At 45.6% G+C, this 23696-nt stretch overlaps 1 protein-coding gene across 4 annotated transcripts in view; it reads left to right on the top strand.

The window, feature by feature from the left end:
- Positions 1-23696, top strand: part of TIAM2 (TIAM Rac1 associated GEF 2) — a 643262-nt gene that overhangs the window by 232403 nt on the left and 387163 nt on the right. The window contains exon 1 of one of the 4 annotated variants that reach the window (XM_077289065.1): positions 18415-18552. The exons of the other annotated variants lie outside the window; for them this stretch is intronic. The gene's annotated coding sequence lies outside the window, so the exon portion shown is untranslated. Of the gene's footprint in view, positions 1-18414; positions 18553-23696 lie in introns of those variants that run through there. 4 annotated transcript variants of the gene reach the window in all.

Raw genomic sequence — 23696 nt, 5'->3', positions numbered from 1 at the left:
GTCAGCGGAGGAGGAACCACAGCGAGCGGAACAGCGTTCGGGGACCGCATCGGAGGAGCCGCGGTCCGGGCTGCGGCCGACTCCAGCGTTCTCGTCAATGGACCAGATCGACATCGGTGGAACCACATCAGGCGTAGGTACGGAAGATACCCCTGCCTCCCCGCTCGATCCCGCTCCCGCGACCGACCCCCCTCACAACAGTAGCTGCCTCTTGATGGCGGGAATGGTGGCATCATCCCTTGAAGTAATGAAGGGTCTGGTACCCCCGCCACCGACCGCAATGGGAGAGTTCCTAGATGTGAGCTCGGAGGGAGTGATTCTCCGGTGGGAGGCCCCCCGGATTGAGCCGAATGGGGTTTGGAGAAGAGGTCACGCCATTGCCGTGCTCACTTGGGAGCAATATAAACAGTGCCTGATTTCCCAATGGAAAGACTGGAAAGAGATGGGACAAACCCCCGCCGCATCAGCCGTGAACCAGGGTCTGAAGCCTGTACGGTCAGGAGATACCCGCCATCGGAGTGCCCAGGAAGGGTGTGCCCGTAACGTTCGCCGACGTGGACCTGAGAGAGTGTCATCTACTACTTCAGCTGTGATTGAACCAAATGTAGCAGAGCTTACCAACATTGCCACCGCACATGTCATTGCAGCAACTGAGCTGGCAGCTAGGATCCGTCTTCAGGTTCAGGCATCAAGCGGTCTGACTGCACCGGGGAGACCCACCAGTGACACTGGCGCGACATTAGCCGGGAGCCAGGGGCCAAGGCCACCTGAACAAGAGTAAACCTCGGAAACCTGAAAATGTAAATAGTTTTCTAGTTAACTGTTTGAATACTGTTTGCTGCTAAACCCGTCCAAGGTTAACTCTTTATGGATCCCTTAGTTTACCCGGGATCCTTATTGTTTGTCTTTCTACAGTTTTGCACAAGTTTTACAAACTAAGAAATCATGAACAGTGCATGATCCAAACTTTCTTGTAAATAGTTTGCACCTTATTAAAGGCGCTTCCTACTGGTTTTGTTTAAGGACTCTTTGCGAAGATACCGTTCTGGAACCTTTGCTGAGCAAAGACTGGTAGGCTGAGAAGACGGGCTACCTCAGAAAGACTTGATTCTCTTTTAAAGGGGATGTCCAACAGCGTACTTATGAGAAGATACTGTTTTAGAACAGTAATGCAATGATAATGTTTGAACGAGAAAAGTTGTATGTGTTTTAACTAGTTAAATGTGAAGAAATACTGATAATGATGCTCTGGAAAGAAATGTAACTGTTTTGCATGAAGAAAAGTTATGTGTGTTTAATTTGTTTAAAGTGTGAAATCTAGATAATGTTCTTTAAAAGGAAAGATGCAGAAAGCCCGTAGGGGTAGATTTAGAGTTCTGCTTAGTTGAAAGTAAAGAAAGTAGTAATGAAGGTGAGGATAGAAGGTAAACCCTGAGTCCCCATAGAAAGTTCGTTCATTACTAAGGACAGAGAGTGAACCCGTAGGGGTTAGAAAGTGAGTCCTAATAGGAGCCAAATAGAGCTGGCTCAATGTTCTCTAATTGAAAGGAATGTTATGTCTATACCATGTATAGTAGCGAAAGGCAGTAGGCCCTGGCTGAACGGGGCGGTCCTGTAATAGAAAGGAGAGGCAGTAGGTCTGGTGCCGTTAGGACAGGCGGTCCTGCAGGTTCAAAGTAGGAGAATGCAAAGTTAAAATACCTTATAATGTGATTATAGGAAGGTCTTTAGCGGATTAAGAGTGTATATCCTTAAAGGCAAAGTTAAATTATTGGTCAATAATGTTTGCACCTAGTAGAATACCCGGTTGGGTAATGAGAGTTAATTGTAGCCTGTTGCTATGATATTTAATTATGTTTGTAACGTTAAAGTGTCCTCACCTGCCATAAAGGGAAGCTTGTTCAAGTATGCTTATTGTTTTGCACTCAACAAAATTGTATGTCTTTTTGCTAACCTGTATTGTTGTTTTCTTCCCAGTCCCGGAGTACTGTGTTTAACCAGGGGGGAGTGCAGCGCCCCAGAGTTCTGGTCGTTGCAGTACTGTGGGTCCGCCACTATGGGGAGCCATGGTGCGTTCGATGGCACTGAAGGAGTTCATCTGACCAGGTATCACAGACACCAATATGTTTCACAGCAGGGCCTCCGGGGGGAGCTAAGGGTGCTATTCATTAGGCCACTCCCCACCATAGTGGGTAAACTGGGGGTCAGGCAGGAAGTTAGAGGAGAAAGCTGACTGGATTGAACGAAGCAACACCTTGTGGCAGAGGGTGTTGTGGAGGAAGAGACAGTAGGGTCTCTGTCAGGGGTGGGATCCTGACAGAGGCTTGGCATTGGAAAGAACGTAACGGGACCGTGCCTGCTCAGCATAGCGGCGGTGCCCAAGAAAGGACTAGAAGCGAGATAGATTGTGCTGAGTGAGAAACGAGATCAAGCAAAAAGGAGAATACCAGTAGGGGTCATGCTGTAGGACCGGAGCAACATCCTACTGAGGCGCATTACCGGTGGCCGGAACGCCGAGGGAGTGGAATAGCATACAGCTTCAAGCCATACTCCAAACAGCGGCAGGACAGTCAGTTTAAGGCAGGCTGTCTACCACATATCACCTATGAAGTCTTGGGGGGCAATTGCGGGAGAGGGGCGTCTCTAGGGTCCCGGAAGAACTCCAGGCCTACCTGACAAACGGGTGCCGTTCCAACCTGAATAACAGGGAGGGAGGGATGGAATACGAGAAGAACATCAGTGAATCGAGTTGTGAGGGAACTTAAGAAACAGACACGACAGTTGTGGGGTACTTTCCGTGAGCACAGCAGGGAAGGACTACAACACATAGCGCTAAGAAGGAGGGCACTGATTTCCACCTGTGAGGAGAACTCTGGAAGTGCCATCGGACCGACCGGACTTGCGCAGCCTGGGGAACCGTATTCTGGACTGCGGACTGAGAGATCTCCAGTAAAGAGGTAAAGAGACTGCAACCTGGTGTCCTCGTTATTTACCGCGACCTGCACCCCACAACTGCACCGCTACACCACCGTTACTGCACCATCATCATCACTTATTGCACCGGACGTCCCCCACTGACGGACAGGGCCACGGACCGGGTCCAGCCACCGTGACAACCCCAGGACTGAGACCCAGAGGCCCGGCTCCGGGTACCCCTAGGCCCTGCGGCGGTGTGGGGGCGCTCCACAGTTTTCACTTATCACTTAACAGACAAACCTTTCTTAATAGCACCGGCCTGAGGAACTGGCGCAGCTCTTCTGAAGTCAACGCTGTCTCTCATCGGTCACATCAGATGCAATGGGAGAAGGCTGTAATAGGCCTTCAGGTGGCTTTACAATCGGTCTCTAATGTAAAAAGTATACAGAAACCCCACATGCTGCATACTAACATACTGTATGTAAGTGCAGCGCCAAACTTTAAAAAGTTGTTTTTTTCCACATTACAAGCAGTTGTTTTTCTTTGTTCAGTTGTTTTAATATGTTCATGGGGGTAAGGCTTTCATGGTAATCAATTTCAATTTAAAGCACATAACCAGTTTACTTAATAGACTTCAGAAGCCCTTTAAAGATGAGACATCTTAGGGCAATGAGAGTTTGACACATAACATTAATACTTCAAAGGAAACAAAAGGTTGGACATCTAAAGCATGCAGCTGTCAATTTGATACTTCATTTGATAGAAATAAAGTATTGGTAAGCCAAAAACATGTTTAACCTCTTCCGGACTGCTCATTGACTTTTAACCTCTGTATGGTTCCGTTCCTAATCTGGAGTGACATTCTAAAATGTCACTAGATAGTAATGTAGCTACACGCAATCGTGTAGTTGCAGGAGCAGGAAGTTCCCATAGAGAAGGCAAAGAGAGTTTATAACCAGCTCTGCCTTCTCCATCGCTGTATACACAGAAGCGAAAGAAGTGCTCTATATGCAGTAACAGGAGCTGCTGGGCCATCAGCTAGGAGATTTCCCTTGTAACTTGGGCTAAAGTACCAGCCCCAGTTACAAGGGAAATAAGATGAAAATAAAAATATTTCAATATTGAAATGGCCCCAAAGGTCTTTTATGACCATATGGGAGGGCACAATGTGTAAAATAAATGATAAATACAGGTAAAAAATACATAAATATAAATAAAAGCCAGTGTCAATCCAAATTGCTCCCACCTCGTAAAAAAAGTGTCCAGTAAATAAAAATATTTGTTATGGAATGGGTAACAAATTTTTAAATTGATTTTAGTCATTCTTTGTGGTCGTAAAAAATACAAAAATGGTAAACACAGACACTTGTTCCCTTTCTTTTCCCAGCAATGTCGCCCAATATCAACAAAAAAACCCCACAAAAATGAATCAAAACCTACTTGAATATCCGAATTAGAAAAAAATGTAAAAATCTCTAAACCGCATCCCTGAAAAACCCTGAAAATGTGCCTGTTGAGGAATGGGGTAACATGCCAGTCTTGAGCTGGTTAAGAAACCATTTTTGTCAAAGCTGTGAAACATTTCAGAAATTAATTTCATATGTTCTGTATCTCGGTGAAGAACGGAGTCAGATGATTTTGGAAGACAGGGTCAAATTAGTTGTTAGGGTAGATGATGGGGAAGGGGGGGGGTCGGAGGGCATAGTCCCCTTTACTAAATGCCAGGGGAAGCAAAGCCTCAACAAACCACTCTGCCTACACCAAAGTATTTAGATACTACATTTCCTAGGGTTGCAAACTAAATTCATATTCATTCTTTCTTAAAGGGGAGATGTCAGCAGGTTTTTGCTATGTAAACTGACAGCAATATGACATAGGGACAGAGACCCTGATTCCAGCGATGTATCACTTATTTTATTGGATACAGCAGTTATGATAGAACCACAGTTTTCTCTGGTGCAGATATAGCAGAGCTCAGTTGTTGAGCTGTGTATAACCTTACCCACACCACAGCTTTCTGTTTACATTGTATAGTGAGAGATTATTAAAGATTACAACATCTACATGACTACATCACCAGAACTACTGTCAGTACAGTAATGCATCGCCAAAACCACCGTCAGTGCAGTAAAACATCACCAAAACCACCGTCAATACAATAAAACATCACCAGAACCACCGTTAATACAGTACTACATCACCATAACCACCATCAATACGTAATATATCACCACAACCACCGTTACAGAAATATATCACCAGAACCTCCATCTCTATGTGAATATATTGCCCAGCTTAGTACAGCAATCAATTGAAATGTTAGGATTTCCCCAAATACAATTGTATCCTATTAACCTACAACTCCCAGTATGTCCTTAACAATGTAAGCAGATGCTTGAAGTTGTTGTTACTAGTCATCATCAGGCTGAGGACCATAGAGGAACCACAGTACTGCTTGGTCCTAGGCAGGAGCATTATTAAACATTTAAAGAGTAACTTAACTTTTGGAAGATATCTTATATGTATTAGGTCCATTAGACCCATGTATTAGGTCCGTAGAATGTAAGTCCGCAAGGACAGGGTCCTCTCCCCTCTGCACCAGTCTGTCATTGTAAATTTGTTTACTGTAAACGATATCTATAACTCTGTACGTAACCCCTTTCTCATGTACAGCACCATGGAATTAATGGTGCTATATAAATAAATAATAATAATTCTCAGCAGATCGGTGTGAGTCTGAAGTTGGCTCTTTGTGAAGAAGAGGAATCGTGGAGTGGGACCTAAGACCCCCACCGATTGCTCAAAAGACCTCTTAGAAGTGCACTGCTCAGGAGAAAGGATTCTTACTTTCTACTCACTGGATCCATTCCGCACTTTGTGCATGCTCTCCTGTCTCCAGAGCTGTAGTCTTCTAGGAGGTCCTTGTTTAGCGACTGGGTAAGGGCCTCAGAATTGGATGAGCCACCTATCTGTTCAGAATGGGCAAAAAACATAATTATTCCAAAAGTTTAGATACTCATTTAAAGCTGATATCTCAAGTTTGAAAGTTATTCCCTATCCACTGGATCACTGGAGGTCCAAGCTCCGTGGTTCACACCAATCCTGAGGACAGGGATCTGAAGAGCCCCAGTTTTGGGGTTTTCATTGGCTGTAAGCCATAGTAATCAACATTAACAGAAATAAACACTTGAAATAGATCACTTTGTCTTTAATGATTCTATAGAATATGAGTTTCACTTTTTGTATTGACGAACTGAAATAAATTCACTTTTTGATGATATTCTAATTTTGTGAGAAGCAACTGCATGTCCTCAATCCCCTATGCAAAGCACAGGTAGCGTGGTCCGGTCCGATGGGAGTCTCTATTCTTGATCAAAAGCCTCCTCTCTTCTTACACATGTCGTCCTCCTTCTTCTGCTTCATATGGGTGATGCATCCAACCTCATCATCACGGTGTGTCCAAATCGCCCTCCTGCACAGGCGAAATTCTCTCTGCCATGCCGAGGAAAGAGTAAATTACTGTAGTGTGCATGGGCCAGGAAAGGCAAAAGTGCACTGATGACAGGTAGTTAAATCTGGCGCATGCGCACTACTGAACTTTTCTATGCTCTCCGTAGGGAACAGAGAAGTGCACCTGTGCAGGAGCACGATGGTAGACACAGTGATGAGGACGTAGGACGTCACATCCATATGAAGCAAGGAAGGAGGCCAGAGACACCCATCGGACCGGACCTCCTAATCTGTTGGTTTAATTAAAGCTTTTTTGCACCTTGCATAGGGGATTGGGGACATACAGACGGCATACCAGAATGCTGTAATAGAGGCTTGTATGTGCTGGCTGCACTTTATATGGGGAAAACCTGGTGACAGATTCCCTTTAAAGCCAGTCTCTTGTCATAATAGTGATCCATTGATAAGAGGGAGCATGGTCTAACTTAATTCCCCCTGTCTGCGCTTGCGCACCTACACTGGAGGAGCACAGCAGCACGTTCCTAGTGTCAGGGCGGGTGCGCACACAATGTGGCTGTGGGTGTGTTGTGATGCCGGGATCCTGTCTGTCTGCGGTTGCCACTCCTGGAAGTAGCGAGTGGTTTCAGTGAGACGTGGTCAAGGCGTTGTGATGTGCTGTCTGCTCACTTCAATGGCCTTCCTCCACATTGAGTCTGCAGCCAAAAGAAGGCAGCAACCAAGAGTCAGAACACGCCTCCAGACTCATTGTGTGCGCGTTCACACTGACACTCAGTTCCCTGCTGCGCTCCTCTAGTGTAAGGACACAAGTGCAGAAATACAAAGTGATTTTAGATAGCACTTACTCTTACCAAAGGACCTCTGTCAATTATAACAAAGGCATGGCTTTAATATGCAAATAGGAGGGTGTGATGGTGCACCAAGGCATCAAGGGTGCACAGAAGCGCCCTCATTTGCATATAAAAAAATAAAGTATTAAGCTAAGTTAAAACTGTATATGCCTGGGCTATGTCTCCTATATAAATGTGTTTGCCAAATAGTTGGTATTTTGGGGGGAAAGACTGTTTTGATGTATCATCGTTCTCTGCAACACACATGTGTACACATGTGCTGCTGTGAATAATACTTTTTTATGTGCACAGGACTGTGCTGCTATGAACAATGCTTTTTTATGTGCACAGGACGATCATGTTAATGATCGTTCTGTGCACATGAAAGTGAGGCCACATCCTGTAAAAAGGTTACTAACCAGCTGCTGATTGGCCTCATATAGCAGCTGAGCAGTCGTTTAAATGCTGCAACTAACCAGTGTAAGGGTATGTCTCCACGTTCAGGATTGCATCAGGATTTGGTCAGGATTTTCCATCAGTATTTGTAAGCCAAAACCAGGAGTGGGTGATAAATGCAGAAGTGGTGCATATGTTTCTATTATACTTTTCCTCTGATTGTTCCACTCCTGGTTTTGGCTTACAAATACTGATTGAAAATCCTGACCAAATCCTGATGCAATCCTGAACGTGGAGACATACCCTAAATGTACCTCAGCTCTAAGTACTTGAATCCATTGTGACTTCTCACAGGAACAGCTCGTTTCTGCAAGCCTCCCTCTTCTCCGGTTTTCTGCAGCACATCCCGAAGCAGTTCTCTTAAAAATAACAATGTCATTATAATGTTCCTGAATAAAAAAAATACCCACACTATTCCCTAAATAAGCCCTATACTGTGCCCCTAAATAAATAATTGTCCCTCACTGTGCTCCCTGCACACAAAATGACCCCACATTGTCTCACTTATGGTACATGGACTCCTGTCATGATTCTCAATGGCGAGAGAACATAGCCCAGCATATATGAGAACTAGCTCTTGGAAGATGGAAACTATACTGACCATGAACTAAACCTGCCGCACAACTAGAAGTGGCCGGGTAGCATGCCTACGTTTTTTAACCCTGCCCAGCGCCAGCCGGAGAACTACCTAATCCTAGCAGAGGAAAAGACAGTCCTGGCTCACCTCTAGAGAAATTTTCCCAAAAGGCAGACAGAGGCCCCCACATATATTGGCGGTGATTTTAGATGAAATGACAAACGTAGTATGAAAATAGGTTTAGCAAAATCGAGGTCCGCTTTCTAGATAGCAGGAAGACAGAAAGGACACTTTCATGGTCAGCAGAAAACCCTATCAAAACACCATCCAGAAATTCCTTTAAGACTCTAGCATTAACTCATAACACCAGAGTGGCAATTTCCGATCACAAGAGCTTTCCAGACACAGTAACGAAACAGCAGCTGTGAACAGGAACAAAATGCAAAAACACACAAGGACAAAAGTCCAACTTAGCTGGGAGCTGTCTAGTAGCAGGAACAAGCACAGAAGGCTTCTGATTACATTGTTGACCGGCAAGAAACTGACAGAGGAGCAAGGTAATATAGCGACTCCCACATCCTGATAGGAGCAGGTGAACAGAGGGGATGATGCACACAAGTTCAATTCCACAAGTGGCCACCGGGGGAGCCCAGAATCCAATTTCACAACAGTACCCCCCCCTCAAGGAGGGGGCACCGAACCCTCACCAGAACCACCAGGGCGATCAGGATGAGCCCTATGAAAGGCACGGACAAGATCGGAGGCATGAACATCAGAGGCAGTGACCCAAGAATTATCCTCCTGACCGTATCCCTTCCATTTGACCAGATACTGGAGTCTCCGTCTGGAAACACGAGAGTCTAAGATCTTTTCCACAACGTACTCCAACTCACCCTCAACCAACACCGGAGCAGGAGGCTCAACGGAAGGCACAACTACCTCATACCTGCGCAACAATGACCGATGAAAAACATTATGAATCGAAAAGGATGCAGGGAGGTCCAAACGGAAGGACACAGGGTTAAGAATCTCCAATATCTTGTACGGGCCGATGAACCGAGGCTTAAACTTAGGAGAAGAAACCCTCATAGGGACAAAACGAGAAGACAACCACACCAAGTCCCCAACACAAAGCCGAGGACCAACACGACGACGGCGGTTGGCAAAAAGCTGAGTCTTCTCCTGGGACAACTTCAAATTGTCCACCACCTGCCCCCAAATCTGATGCAACCTCTCCACCACAGCATCCACTCCAGGACAATCCGAAGATTCCACTTGACCGGAGGAAAATCGAGGATGAAACCCCAAATTACAGAAAAACGGGGACACCAAGGTGGCAGAGCTGGCCCGATTATTGAGGGCGAACTCCGCCAAAGGCAAAAAAGCAACCCAATCATCCTGATCCGCAGACACAAAACACCTCAAATATGTCTCCAAGGTCTGATTAGTCCGCTCGGTCTGGCCATTAGTCTGAGGATGGAAAGCAGACGAAAAAGACAAATCTATGCCCATCCTAGCACAGAATGCCCGCCAAAATCTAGACACGAATTGGGTCCCTCTGTCAGAAACGATATTCTCAGGAATACCATGCAAACGAACAACATTTTGAAAAAACAGAGGAACCAACTCGGAAGAAGAAGGCAACTTAGGCAAGGGAACCAGATGGACCATCTTAGAGAAACGGTCACACACCACCCAGATGACAGACATCTTCTGAGAAACAGGCAGATCCGAAATAAAATCCATCGAGATGTGCATCCAAGGCCTCTTCGGGATAGGCAAGGGCAACAACAATCCACTAGCCCGAGAACAACAAGGCTTGGCCCGAGCACAAACGTCACAAGACTGCACAAAGCCTCGCACATCTCGTGACAGGGAAGGCCACCAGAAGGACCTTGCCACCAAATCCCTGGTACCAAAGATTCCAGGATGACCTGCCAACGCAGAAGAATGAACCTCAGAGATGACTCTACTGGTCCAATCATCAGGAACAAACAGTCTACCAGGTGGGCAACGATCAGGTCTATCCGCCTGAAACTCCTGCAAGGCCCGCCGCAGGTCTGGAGAAACGGCAGACAATATCACTCCATCTTTAAGGATACCTGTGGGCTCAGAATTACCAGGGGAGTCAGGCTCAAAACTCCTAGAAAGGGCATCCGCCTTAACATTCTTAGAACCCGGTAGGTACGACACCACAAAATTAAACCGAGAGAAAAACAACGACCAGCGCGCCTGTCTAGGATTCAGGCGCCTGGCAGACTCAAGGTAAATTAAATTTTTGTGGTCAGTCAATACCACCACCTGATGTCTGGCCCCCTCAAGCCAGTGACGCCACTCCTCAAAAGCCCACTTCATGGCCAAAAGCTCCCGATTCCCAATATCATAATTCCGCTCGGCGGGCGAAAATTTACGGGAAAAAAAAGCACAAGGTCTCATCACGGAGCAGTCGGAACTTCTCTGCGACAACACCGCCCCAGCTCCGATTTCAGAAGCGTCGACCTCAACCTGAAAAGGAAGAGCAACATCAGGCTGACGCAACACTGGGGCGGAAGAAAAGCGGCGCTTGAGCTCCCGAAAGGCCTCCACAGCATCAGGGGACCAATCAGCAACATCAGCACCCTTCTTAGTCAAATCAGTCAATGGTTTTACAACATCAGAAAAACCAGCAATAAATCGACGATAAAAGTTAGCAAAGCCCAAAAATTTCTGAAGACTCTTAAGAGAAGAGGGTTGCGTCCAATCACCAATAGCCTGAACCTTGACAGGATCCATCTCGATGGAAGAGGGGGAAAAAATGTATCCCAAGAAAGAAATCTTTTGAACCCCAAAAACACACTTAGAACCCTTCACACACAAGGAATTAGACCGCAAAACCTGAAAAACCCTCCTGACCTGCTGGACATGAGAGTCCCAGTCATCCGAAAAAATCAGAATATCATCCAGATACACAATCATAAATTTATCCAAATAATCACGGAAAATGTCATGCATAAAGGACTGGAAGACTGAAGGGGCATTTGAAAGACCAAAAGGCATCACCAAATACTCAAAATGGCCCTCGGGCGTATTAAATGCGGTTTTCCACTCATCCCCCTGCTTGATTCGCACCAAATTATACGCCCCACGGAGATCAATCTTAGAGAACCACTTGGCCCCCTTTATACGAGCAAACAAATCAGTAAGCAGTGGTAACGGATATTGATATTTAACCGTGATTTTATTCAAAAGTCGATAATCAATACACGGCCTCAAAGAGCCGTCTTTCTTAGACACAAAGAAAAAACCGGCTCCTAAGGGAGATGACGAAGGACGAATATGTCCCTTTTCCAAGGACTCCTTTATATATTCTCGCATAGCAGCGTGTTCAGGCACAGACAGATTAAATAAACGACCCTTAGGGTATTTACTACCCGGAATCAAGTCTATGGCACAATCGCACTCCCGGTGCGGAGGTAGTGAACCAACCTTGGGTTCTTCAAAAACGTCACGAAAGTCAGACAAGAATTCAGGAATCTCAGAGGGAATAGATGATGAAATGGAAACCAAAGGTACGTCCCCATAAGTTCCTTTACATCCCCAGCTTAACACAGACATAGCTCTCCAGTCGAGGACTGGGTTATGAGATTGCAGCCATGGCAATCCCAGCACCAAAACATCATGTAGATTATACAGCACCAGAAAGCGAATAACCTCCTGGTGATCCGGATTAACACGCATAGTCACTTGTGTCCAGTATTGTGGTTTATTACTAGCCAATGGGGTGGAGTCAATCCCTTTCAGAGGTATCGGAGCCTCCAGTGGCTCCAAATCATACCCACAGCGTTTGGCAAAGGACCAATCCATAAGACTCAAAGCAGCGCCAGAGTCGACATAGGCGTCCGCGGTAATAGATGACAAAGAACAAATCAGGGTCACAGATTGAATAAACTTAGACTGTAAAGTGCTAATTGAAACAGACTTGTCAGGCTTCTTAGTACGCTTAAAGCATGCTGATATAACATGAGTTGAATCACCACAATAGAAGCACAACCCATTTTTTCGTCTAAAATTCTGCCGCTCGCTTCTGGACAGAATTCTATCACTTTGCATATTTTCTGGCGTTTTCTCAGTAGACACCGCCAAATGGTGCACAGGTTTGCGCTCCCGCAGACGCCTATCGATCTGAATAGCCATCGTCATGGACTCATTCAGACTCGCAGGCACAGGGAACCCCACCATAACATCCTTAATGGCATCAGAGAGACCTTCTCTGAAAATCGCCGCCAGGGCGCACTCATTCCACTGAGTAAGCACAGACCATTTGCGGAATTTTTGGCAGTATATTTCAGCTTCATCTTGCCCCTGAGACAAGGACATCAAGGCCTTTTCCGCCTGAAGCTCTAAATGAGGTTCCTCATAAAGCAACCCCAAGGCCAGAAAAAACGCATCCACATTGAGCAACGCAGGATCCCCTGGTGCCAATGCAAAAGCCCAGTCTTGAGGGTCGCCCCGGAGCAAGGAAATTACAATCCTGACCTGCTGTGCAGGGTCTCCGGCAGAGCGAGACTTCAGGGACAAAAACAATTTGCAATTATTTTTAAAATTTTGAAAGTGAGATCTATTCCCCGAGAAGAATTCAGGCAAAGGAATTCTAGGCTCAGACATAGGTGCATGAACAACAAAATCTTGCAAATTTTGTACCTTTGTGGCGAGATTATTCAAACCTGTAGCTACACTCTGAAGATCCATTTGAAACAGGTGAACACAGAGCCATTCAAGGATTAGAAGGAGAGAAAGAGAGGAAGGCTGCAGTATAGGCAGACTAGCAAGTGATTCAATTAAGAGCACACTCAGAACTAGAGGAAAAAAAAAAAAAAAAATTGTAGCAGACTTCTTTTTTCTCTCCTTTCTCAGCCAGTAATTAACCCTTTCTTGGGCCGGTCAAACTGTCATGATTCTCAATGGCGAGAGAACATAGCCCAGCATATATGAGAACTAGCTCTTGGAAGATGGAAACTATACTGACCATGAACTAAACCTGCCGCACAACTAGAAGTGGCCGGGTAGCATGCCTACGTTTTTTAACCCTAGATGCCCAGCGCCAGCCGGAGAACTACCTAATCCTAGCAGAGGAAAAGACAGTCCTGGCTCACCTCTAGAGAAATTTTCCCAAAAGGCAGACAGAGGCCCCCACATATATTGGCGGTGATTTTAGATGAAATGACAAACGTAGTATGAAAATAGGTTTAGCAAAATCGAGGTCCGCTTTCTAGATAGCAGGAAGACAGAAAGGACACTTTCATGGTCAGCAGAAAACCCTATCAAAACACCATCCAGAAATTCCTTTAAGACTCTAGCATTAACTCATAACACCAGAGTGGCAATTTCCGATCACAAGAGCTTTCCAGACACAGTAACGAAACAGCAGCTGTGAACAGGAACAAAATGCAAAAACACACAAGGACAAAAGTCCAACTTAGCTGGGAGCTGTCTAGTAGCAGGAACAAGCACAGAAGGCTTCTGATTACATTGTTGACCGGCAAGAAACTGACAGAGGAGCAAGGTAATATAGCGACTCCCACATCCTGATAGGAGCAGGTGAACAGAGGGGATGATGCACACAAGTTCAATTCCACAAGTGGCCACCGGGGGAGCCCAGAATCCAATTTCACAACAGACTCCACACTACTATAAAATATTTCCACCACACTGTCTACCCTAATGTCAGCATCCCCTCATAAATGAAAACCATCACACTATCTCCATTATGAAATATTCCCACCACAACTTCCTCCCTTATGAACTATGATCTCCACATTGTTCATGCTCCATGCAGCCCTCTCTTCACTGTCCGCCTCATGTTGTCCCCTCTCCATACCGTTTTCCGCCCTCATGTTCTCCATACCGTGCTCCGCTCTCATGTTCTCCTTACAGTGCTCCCCTTCATGTTCTCCACTCTGTGCTTCCCCCCTCATGTCGTTTATACTGTGCATCCCCCCTCATGTCCTCCATTCTGTGCTTCCCCCCTCATGTCATCCATACCGTGCTACAACCCCTTGTTCGCCATATTGTGTTTCACTCTACTTGTTCTCCATACTGTGATCTTGATCTCCATACTGTGCTTAACCCCCTTGTTGTCCATACTGTGCTTTACCCCCTCACGTTCTCCATATTGTGCTTCCAACACCCATGTTCTTCATACTGTGCTTCACCTCCCTCATGTTCTCGATACTGTTCTTTCCCCCTTCGTATTCTCCATACTGTGTTTCCCCCCTCACGTTCTCCACACTGTGCTGTCGCCACTCATCGTGTCCACACTGAGCTCCCACCCCTCATGTTCTCCATACTGTGCTCCACCTTATATTCTCTATACAATGCTTCCCCCTCTCATGTTCTTCATACTGTGCTTACCCCTCTCATGGTATCCATATTGTGTTCCTCCCATGTTCTCCATACCGTGATTCACCACGTTGTTCTCAGTACTGTGCTTCCCCATCATGTTTTCCATAACGTGATTCACCCCCTTGTTCTCCATAGTGTGCTTCACCCCATGTTCTCCATACTGTGCTTCACCCCCATGTTCTCCATACTGTGCTTCCCTCCATGTTCTCCATACTGTGCTTCACCTCCCATGTTTTCCATACTGTGATTCACCTCCATGTTATTATTATTATTATTATTATTTATTGTTATAGCGCCATTTATTCCATGGCGCTTTACAAGTGAGGAGGGGTATACATAATAAAAACAAGTACAATAATCTTAAACAATACAAGTCATAACTGGTACAGGAGGAGTGAGGACCCTGCCCGCGAAGGCTCACAATCTACAAGGGATGGGTGAGAATACAGTAGGTGAGGATAGAGCTGATCGTGCAGCGGTTGGTTGATCGGTGGTTACTGCAGGTTGTAGGCTTGTCGGAAGAGGTGGGTCTTCAGATTCTTTTTGAAGATTCTGATGGTAGGCGAGAGTCTGATGTGTTGTGGTAGAAGGTTCCAGAGTAGGGGTGATACGCGAGAGAAATCTTGTATACGATTGTGGGAAGAGGAGATAAGAGGGGAGTAGAGAAGGAGATCTTGTGAGGATCGGAGGTTGCGTGTAGGTAAGTACCGGGAGACGAGGTCACAGATGTATGGAGGAGACAGGTTGTGGATGGCTTTGTATGTCATCGTTAGGGTTTTGTACTTTAGTCTCTGGGCAATGGGGAGCCAGTGAAGGGATTGACAGAGGGGAGAGGCCAGAGAATAGCGGGGGGACAGGTGGATTAGTCGGGCAGCAGAGTTTAGAATAGATTGGAGGGGTGCGAGAGTGTTCGAGGGGAGGCCACAGAGCAGGAGGTTGCAGTAGTCGAGGCGAGAGATGATGAGGGCATGGACTAGGGATTTTGCAGATTCTTGGTTGAGGAATGAACGGATTCGTGAAATATTTTTGAGTTGAAGTCGGCAGGAAGTGGAAAGGGCTTGGATATGTGGTTTGAAGGAGAGATCAGCGTCAAGGATTACCCCGAGGCAGCGAGCTTGTGGGACTGGGGAGAGTGGGCAGCCATTTACTGTAATGGATAGGTTCGTTGGGGGGGTCGCGTGAGATGGGGGAAAGATGATGAATTCTGTTTTGTCCATGTTAAGTTTGAGAAATCTAGCGGAGAAGAAGGATGAAATAGTGGACAGACATTGAGGGATTTTGGTTAGTAGGGAGGTGATATCTGGTCCAGAGATGTAGATCTGTGTGTCATCAGCATAGAGGTGATACTGAAAGCCATGAGATTCTATGAGCTGTCCCAGGCCAAAGGTGTAAATGGAGAAGAGCAGGGGCCCAAGGACTGAACCTTGTGGGACTCCGACAGATAGGGGGCGAGGTGAGGAGGTGGTGTGTGAGTGGGAGACGCTGAATGTCCGGTCTGTTAGGTATGAGGAGATCCAGGATAGGGCCAAGTCTGTGATGCCAAGGGATGAGAGTGTCTGTAATAATAGGGAATGGTCCACTGTGTCCACTGTGGTCCATACTGTGCTTCAGCCCCCATGTTCTCCATACTGTGCCTCACCTCCCATCTTCTCTACACCATGCACCCCCCCTCATGTTCTCCATAATGTGTTTTGCAGCGTGTTCTCCATACTGTGCTTCCCCCCTCATGTTCTCCATATTCTCCTCCTCATGTTCTTCATGTTCAGTTACTGGCATAGTATGTGAAGGGAGATACCTGTCACTGCGCATACTGCAGTCAGCGATGTGAAACTAGAGTGTTTTTGCTTCCAGCACAATAAGTGGTGAGAGGGTTAATAGGAACCTATGTTATGGGCTGGTTTTAGTGGACCTTCATAGAGTGGGTGGGAGAAGGTCCACCTGCAGAGTCCTGACAGGACCTCTGTGAGATGAAGGTCAGGTGACCATCACATGGGATGTTAAATACCTGGACATGAGAGTCAGGCTTGCGTGTCTCTTGGGAGAGCAGGAACTCCCACATATCTCCAGGAGGAGCTCAGGACTGTATGGGTTAGCTGCAGTTGAACCCTACATTGAATGGACTCATATGAACTGCGTTTTGTTTGTTTTACCGTTATGCCAGCAAGGCTCTGTTTATTTTGCTGAACCCTGCCAAGGTTTATGCTATCCACAATATACCAGCAGGTGATCGTCTACCAGAACAGTTCCTGTGTCTACCTGGGAAAGCAGCTGAGTGTGTCAACCCCTCACACCCCCTTGTTCTCCATACTATGCTTCACCCCCTCATGTACTCTATATTGTGCTTCTCCCACCCATATTCTCCATATTGTGCTTCCCCCTCTCATGTTCTCCAAACTGTGCTTCACCCCCTTGTTGTCCATATTGTGCATCACCCCCATGTTCTCCATACTGTGCTTCGCCCTCGATGTTCTCCATACTGTACTTTACCCCCCATGTTCTCCATACTGTGCTTCACCAACCTCATGGTCTCCATATTGTGCTTCCACCACCCATGTTCTTCATACTGTGCTCCCACCACTCATGTTCTCCATACTGTGCTTCACCACCTCATGTTCTCCATACTGTGCTTCCCCCCTCATGCTCTCCTCACTATGCTATCACCACTCATGTTCTCCACACTGTGCTTCCTCCCCTCATGTTCTCCATACTGTGCTTCTCCACTCATGTTCTCCATACTATGCTTCCACCTCCTCACATTCTCCATACTGTGCTTACCCCTCTCATGTTCTCCATATTGTGCTCCTCCCCGTGTTCTCCATACAATGCTTCACCACTTTGTTCTCCATACTGTGCTTCACACACCCATGTTCTCCATACTGTGCTTCCCTATCATGTTCCCCATTCCCTGCTTCACCCCCTTGTTCTCCATACCGTACTTCACCCTCCATGTTCTCCATACTGTGCTTCACCCCCCATGTTATCCATACTCTGATTCACCCCCTCATGTTCTCCATACTGTGCTTTGCCCTATATTCGCCATACCATGCTTTACCACTCCTTGTTCTCCATACTGCGCTTTTCCTCTCCTTGTTTTCCATACTGTGCTTCACCTCCCATATTTTCCATTCTAGGCTGTATCTTTGGCTCTGTGAGTGCTTACCTGCTCCAGGCTCTAGCTTGTCCTCTGCAGTCCTCTACACTGATGTCGGCAGCATGATGAGGTCTCCTCATCGCGCTTCCATGATGGAAGCAGTGTGCATACGCTACCGCCGCACATCGGGTCAGTGAGCTGGTTGGAGCTCCACTGACCCCGGAAGTGCCAGAGATCACGGAGGATCATTGTATTTGCATCTTAATGACGCAAATACACATTATGGTGCTCCCAAATTACATTGTAAAAACCTGGTGACAGATTCCCTTTAATCTGAGATTGTTATTTCACACATTGAAGTAGAAATGTGCTTCTGGTGCTAGCATATATCTAGAGTAGATGATTTGATGTGAAATGTATACTTGAAGTTCCTTAATAAAGGAGTAGCCAGTTCTCAGTGTAATTTGGGGTATGAAATGAAAATGCAGAGCCAGGGAGGAGACCAAGGAAACTGACTAATGGGTGTAGGCAGCCAGTAGTGGAAAAAAATGTATAGAAAGAACAAGCGTCACCTTCCACAATTCTTGGCTTATTTCGATTGTTGAGCCAAGTAATCCAGACTTCCACACCCACTGCAGGGAGCAGGGAAGGCTCTATACACATAAGCAATGTCTTCCTTTCCACACTGATTTATTACCACCGCTACTTTCACTGTGGGTTTCCTTTTGCTGTCTGCCTGTGCTGAAATAATGTTCCACAAGCACATACATTTAGAGAAGCCTTGGAAACAATGTTTTTATTGAGAAGGTGCTCCTACTCTAGACGGGCTAAATGTAAGTAAATAATTGAACGTTTATGTTATTTTTACATAGTTATATAGTTGTTCACAAAATATTTTTTCACAGTTTGGGATTTCTTATGAAGTGAGTTGTTAGCTAATTGAAAACATAATAAGACAAATGTCATCATAGTTTTCTGACTGCTGCTGTAAAAACCTTTGTCACTTCCACACAGCTCCGGTTATGGACCTTGTGGACCTAAGTGGGTTAGAACTTGTATAAGGCTAAATAAGACAGGGACAAGATAACACTCTTCAATAAGGGTAGAACATACAAATGTGAAGTTACCTCACTGTGTTGCCAGCAAGGATCCAGACTTCAAGCTGATATATTCAGTTACTGTTAAAGTTGGGCATCAAATTAAAGTTAGACCTTGACATGTAGGAGCATTTTCTACCTGCCTCGTAAAGCTTGGTCTCCTCTTCTTCCAGGCACTGCAAAGTAGAGTGTGTGGCTGTGAATAATGTTATAGAATCTCTAGAGGTAGCTTCAGACTAATGATCAGAGTCCTGATCTTATAAAAGATTAATTATTTTTATCAGGCTTTCATCAAAGTTTGATCAGAGTGTGGTCTGAGTGTCATGAGTTTCTGGTGCGTGGAAAAAAAGTTTCCCCACCTTCACCTTCCTGACAGTTCATGAAAGTAAGACCACACTAGAATGTCATCCGACTGCTGTGCAACTTATTCATGACCCCATAGACTTGCATTACCCTCAAATCAAAAAAGAACTTGTCTGTTTTTTTAAATGGATAACACTCGTACGAGAAAAACAGACGTCTGAATGAGATCTAAGGGGTTGTGCACACAACTGGCCCTTTTCTCCACAGGTTTTACTCCACAATTCTGGCACAAAACACCTTCAAATATCGCAAAATTTTTGCACAACTGAAAGTAGCACAAAAATTTTGCGTCGTTTTGTTTATTGGGCAGCTCCGCAAAAATGGGCAGAGCTGGGAAGGAGTCTGAGTGGGAAGGGGCATTGCATTGCCTGTCAAACAAATTACCGTAATTAAAAGTAGCAGCGTTCCTTATGTCAGAAATGTTACTCTAGTCCCTGTATTTAGTAACATTTCTGAAGAGGCGGATGGAAATGTACACCATTGATAAGATTTGCTTAAATTATTAAATGGCAGGCACATCTTAATGCATTAGACGTGTATTATTACTGTACACCCATCATTAAGACTGACGTATAAAATGCTAATTTTAATGAATTAAGGCCACTGTCTTTTTCAAGCTGATTTTTAAAACTGCCTAAAAGAATGGACATATGCATTTCTATGTAAAAACGAGTTGCTATTCATAGGATCAGTCTTTTAACCACTTCAGGTTTCCAATGACTCCAAACGCTTAAAAGAAGTGACCTGATCATCCTGAAGATGTACTTTGTAATAGAGTTAATTGGAAGGCTTCAAAAGATGCTCAGAAGTCGTCCTGGGCTTCTTTTTAAGGCCGGGGTCACACTAGCGTAGAATACGGACAAGTGCTATGCAATAAAACACTGCATAGCACTCGGACCAGTGTTAATATATGGGGCAGATCACAACACCGTTTTTTTCTCGGGCGTATTCAGCATACTGCGATTTTAGGCCGGTTTCACACGTCAGTGGCTCCGGTACGTGAGGTGACAGTTTCCTCACGTACCGGAGACACTGACACACGTAGACCCATAAAAATCAATGCATCTGTACAGATGTCATTGATTTTTTGCGGACCGTGTCTCCGTGTGCCAAACACGGAGACATGTCAGTGTTCGTGGGAGCGCACGTATTACACGGACCCATTAAAGTCAATGGGTCTGTGTAAAACACGGACCACTCACGGACGGTCTCCGTGTGCAGTCCCTGTGGCGTGCAGGAGACAGCGCTCCAGTAAGCGCTGTCCCCCCCACATGGTGCTGAAGCCGCCATTCATATCTTCTCTGCAGCAGCGTTTGCTGCATAGAAGATATGAATAATAGTGTTTAAATGAAAGATCTATGTGTCCGCCGCCCCCCCACCCCCTGTGCGCCCCCCCGCTGTTCAGAAAATACTCACCCGCTCCCACGTTGGCTGTCGCTGCTTCCTGGTCTGGCCGCGGCTTGTACTGTATGCGGTCACGTGGGGCCGCTCATTTACAATCATGAATAGTCGGCTCCGCCCCTATGGGAGGTGGAGCCGCCTATTCATGATTGTAAATGAGCGGCCCCACGTGACCGCATACAGTGGAAGCCGCGGCCAGACCAGGAAGGAGCGACAGCCAACGAGGGATGCGGGTGAGTATTTTCTGAACAGCGGGGGGGCGCACAGGGGGGGGGGGGGGCAGCGGACACATAGATCTTTCATTTAAACACTATTATTCATATCTTCTATGCAGCAAAGGCTGCTGCAGAGAAGATATGAATCGCGGCTTCAGCACGATGTAGGGGACAGCGCTAAACTTTAGCGCTGTCTCCTGCACGCTCCGTGTGGTACCCACTCGCCACACGGGCGGCACACGTGTGCCGCACGTATGGCCTACGTGAGCTCACGGGCACACGGACACAGATAACTCCGGTACCGATTTTTTCCGGTACCGGAATTATCTGGACGTGTGGGACAGCCCTTACACAGATATCGGCCGAGTCTCGCCAATGCAAGTCTATGGGTGCGAGGAAAACTCGGACACCACAAAGATCATCCATGTGACTTGCGAGAAATACGCACACATTTTCCTAATTTCAGCCCGTTGAGCCATTAAATTCAATGAGAAAAAGCAGTGAGAAATGTAAAGCCAAACACATGTCATACAGATACATAGGTGCGATAAAATCGCAGCATCGCATTGTAAATGAATTACACACAGATGACCATACGGAGAACACTTGTGCGACCCTCGGCAGGGAGACTTGGACCGATTTTCCATATGGTAAGTGTGACCCCGGCCTAAGTCTCCTGCCAGCACTGTTGCTAAAATGGTGTTAAAAAACCCGGAAAATGGCATTAAAAAGATGCCACAAAAGAGCTGGAAAAACATGCCAGCAGTCAAAAACATAAAAAGAGTGCTCAAGAAATGACAAAATACACACTAAGGCCGGGATCACACATGCGCGAGATACGGACGAGTCTCGCAGGTGGAAACCAAGGTCTGGCGCCGGCACTCCGGAGCGGAGCGTGCAGCCGCACAGCAATACATGGAGCTGCACGCTCCGCTCCAGAGTGCCGGCGCCAGAGCTGGGTTGTCACCTGCGAGACTCGGCCGTATCTCACGTATGTGTGATCCCAGCCTTAAAAAGATGCTTCAGGAAAAAAAAGTTGACATTTTATGAAGCGTCTCTCTCTTGAAAAACTCGGTGGTTTTGCCCACCTGAAAATGAAGCCATGTGCCCAAGTCCTGAAAATGTATATAACAGGACCATAATAACATTACCTGGTATTACATTCATCAGTAAAATGAAAAGTTGCTTCCTGCACACCACCATGTGTTTTATATTCTGTAAGTTTAAAAAAGATGAAGGAATAAACAGGAATAAAAGGAATTTTGCTTTATTTGTGTGGGATTTAGAAGCATTGCTCAGTGATTGTACACCATGTATTCTTTCCCATTGTTCCTAATGAGTGGAAAACCTCCCTGCAGAATTGATGCATAATTCAGCCATTGGAGACTTGACAGCTTGAACAATGGTGCATGGATCCAGAGAATGCGTTGGGGCACAGAGACACCCTGGCAGATGTTAGAATTTCCCTCATTCATTCTGCTGCAGGCAAATCACCTTTTTAGCAGCTGAAGTTCTAAGCCTCATCCTCTATTAGAAACCAAACAAAGAGTCGTCAGCGAGCTGCCAAACCAGTTTGAGAGCAGCGTATCACATATCACATACACACTTGTTCTGTATCCCGCTGGATCACATGTGTGGGAACAAGGCTTTGATACACCTCCCAAGTAAATGTACACAATGGGGTGAGCATGTCCTGATCTTTTCTGAAAAAGTGTTGTTCATATAGTGGTGGAGACCACATTCCATTTGGGCAATATAACCAGCAGCTCTGGTTTTCAGAGTTTCCATCTTGATGCATAAAATACAAACAACCACACCATTAGGCTGGAGTCATAAAATCGGTCCAATTTTGATGCAAGAGAGTCGGACGAGTGTAATTCAAGTGTCATGCGAGTGTCATACATTTTTCATGCGAGTACAATCCCATTTTTAACACGTAGCATCCAATTAACATCCGACTTCAATGTGATTTTAACATGAGCTTTTACATAGAACAGTTCTGTATGTCATTAACACATCATTTTCAAAGGAAATATTCTTCAAAACATAGATAGATAGATAGATAGATAGATAGATAGATAGACAGACAGATAGATAGATAGATAGATAGATAGATAGATAGATAGATAGATAGATAAAAAGCCGACAATTCATGTGCAGTATACAGTAAAACCATACTGACAGGTTATAATAGATAGACTAGATATATACACAAAGAATACATAGATATATAGATGTCAGTGACACACACACATACGGTATATATACACTGTATATATATTACATAGAAAGAAGAAAAGCCTGCAATTCATCTTCCGTGTACTGTAAAATTACTGCCGGAGCCGACAGGATAGAGAAGATGAATTACATACAATAAATACATATAGAATATAGACACATGTATATGTCACTGACATCTATAATTAGTGCAGCTTACTGTACAAGAATTGAATAAAAGATTATTTTTCTGAAAAAAAATGGCATGGGCTCCCGCTCAATTTTCTTACCCAGCAGAGGTAAAGCCGACGGCTGGGGGCAGATGTTTATAGCCTCGGAAGAGGGTAATACTCATGGAGCTTCCCAGGCTATTATTATCAGCTCACAGCTGTATAATTTGCCTTTACTGGCTATTAAAATGGGGGACCCCCAAAAAAAGATATGGGGTCCCCCCTTAATTAATAACCAGCGAAAGCAATGCAGACAGCTGCGGGCTGATATTAATAGCCTAGGAAGGGGCTAGCTTTTCAAATGCGATTGGTGTGTAAACATTGGACAGCACTCGCATGGTCTGAGTGCTATGCGATTTTTTTTCTCGCACCCATTGACTTCTATTGCGGAATGCGATCCGATTTCAATCGCAGCATGCTGCGACTTTTTCCCAGTCCGATCGTGATCCAATCC

Source organism: Ranitomeya variabilis, chromosome 2 (genome assembly GCF_051348905.1).
Source record: "Ranitomeya variabilis isolate aRanVar5 chromosome 2, aRanVar5.hap1, whole genome shotgun sequence".
NCBI lineage: Eukaryota > Metazoa > Chordata > Amphibia > Anura > Dendrobatidae > Ranitomeya > Ranitomeya variabilis.
Note: the sequence above shows the minus strand (reverse complement) of the source record. Positions and strands in the feature narration are given on the sequence as shown.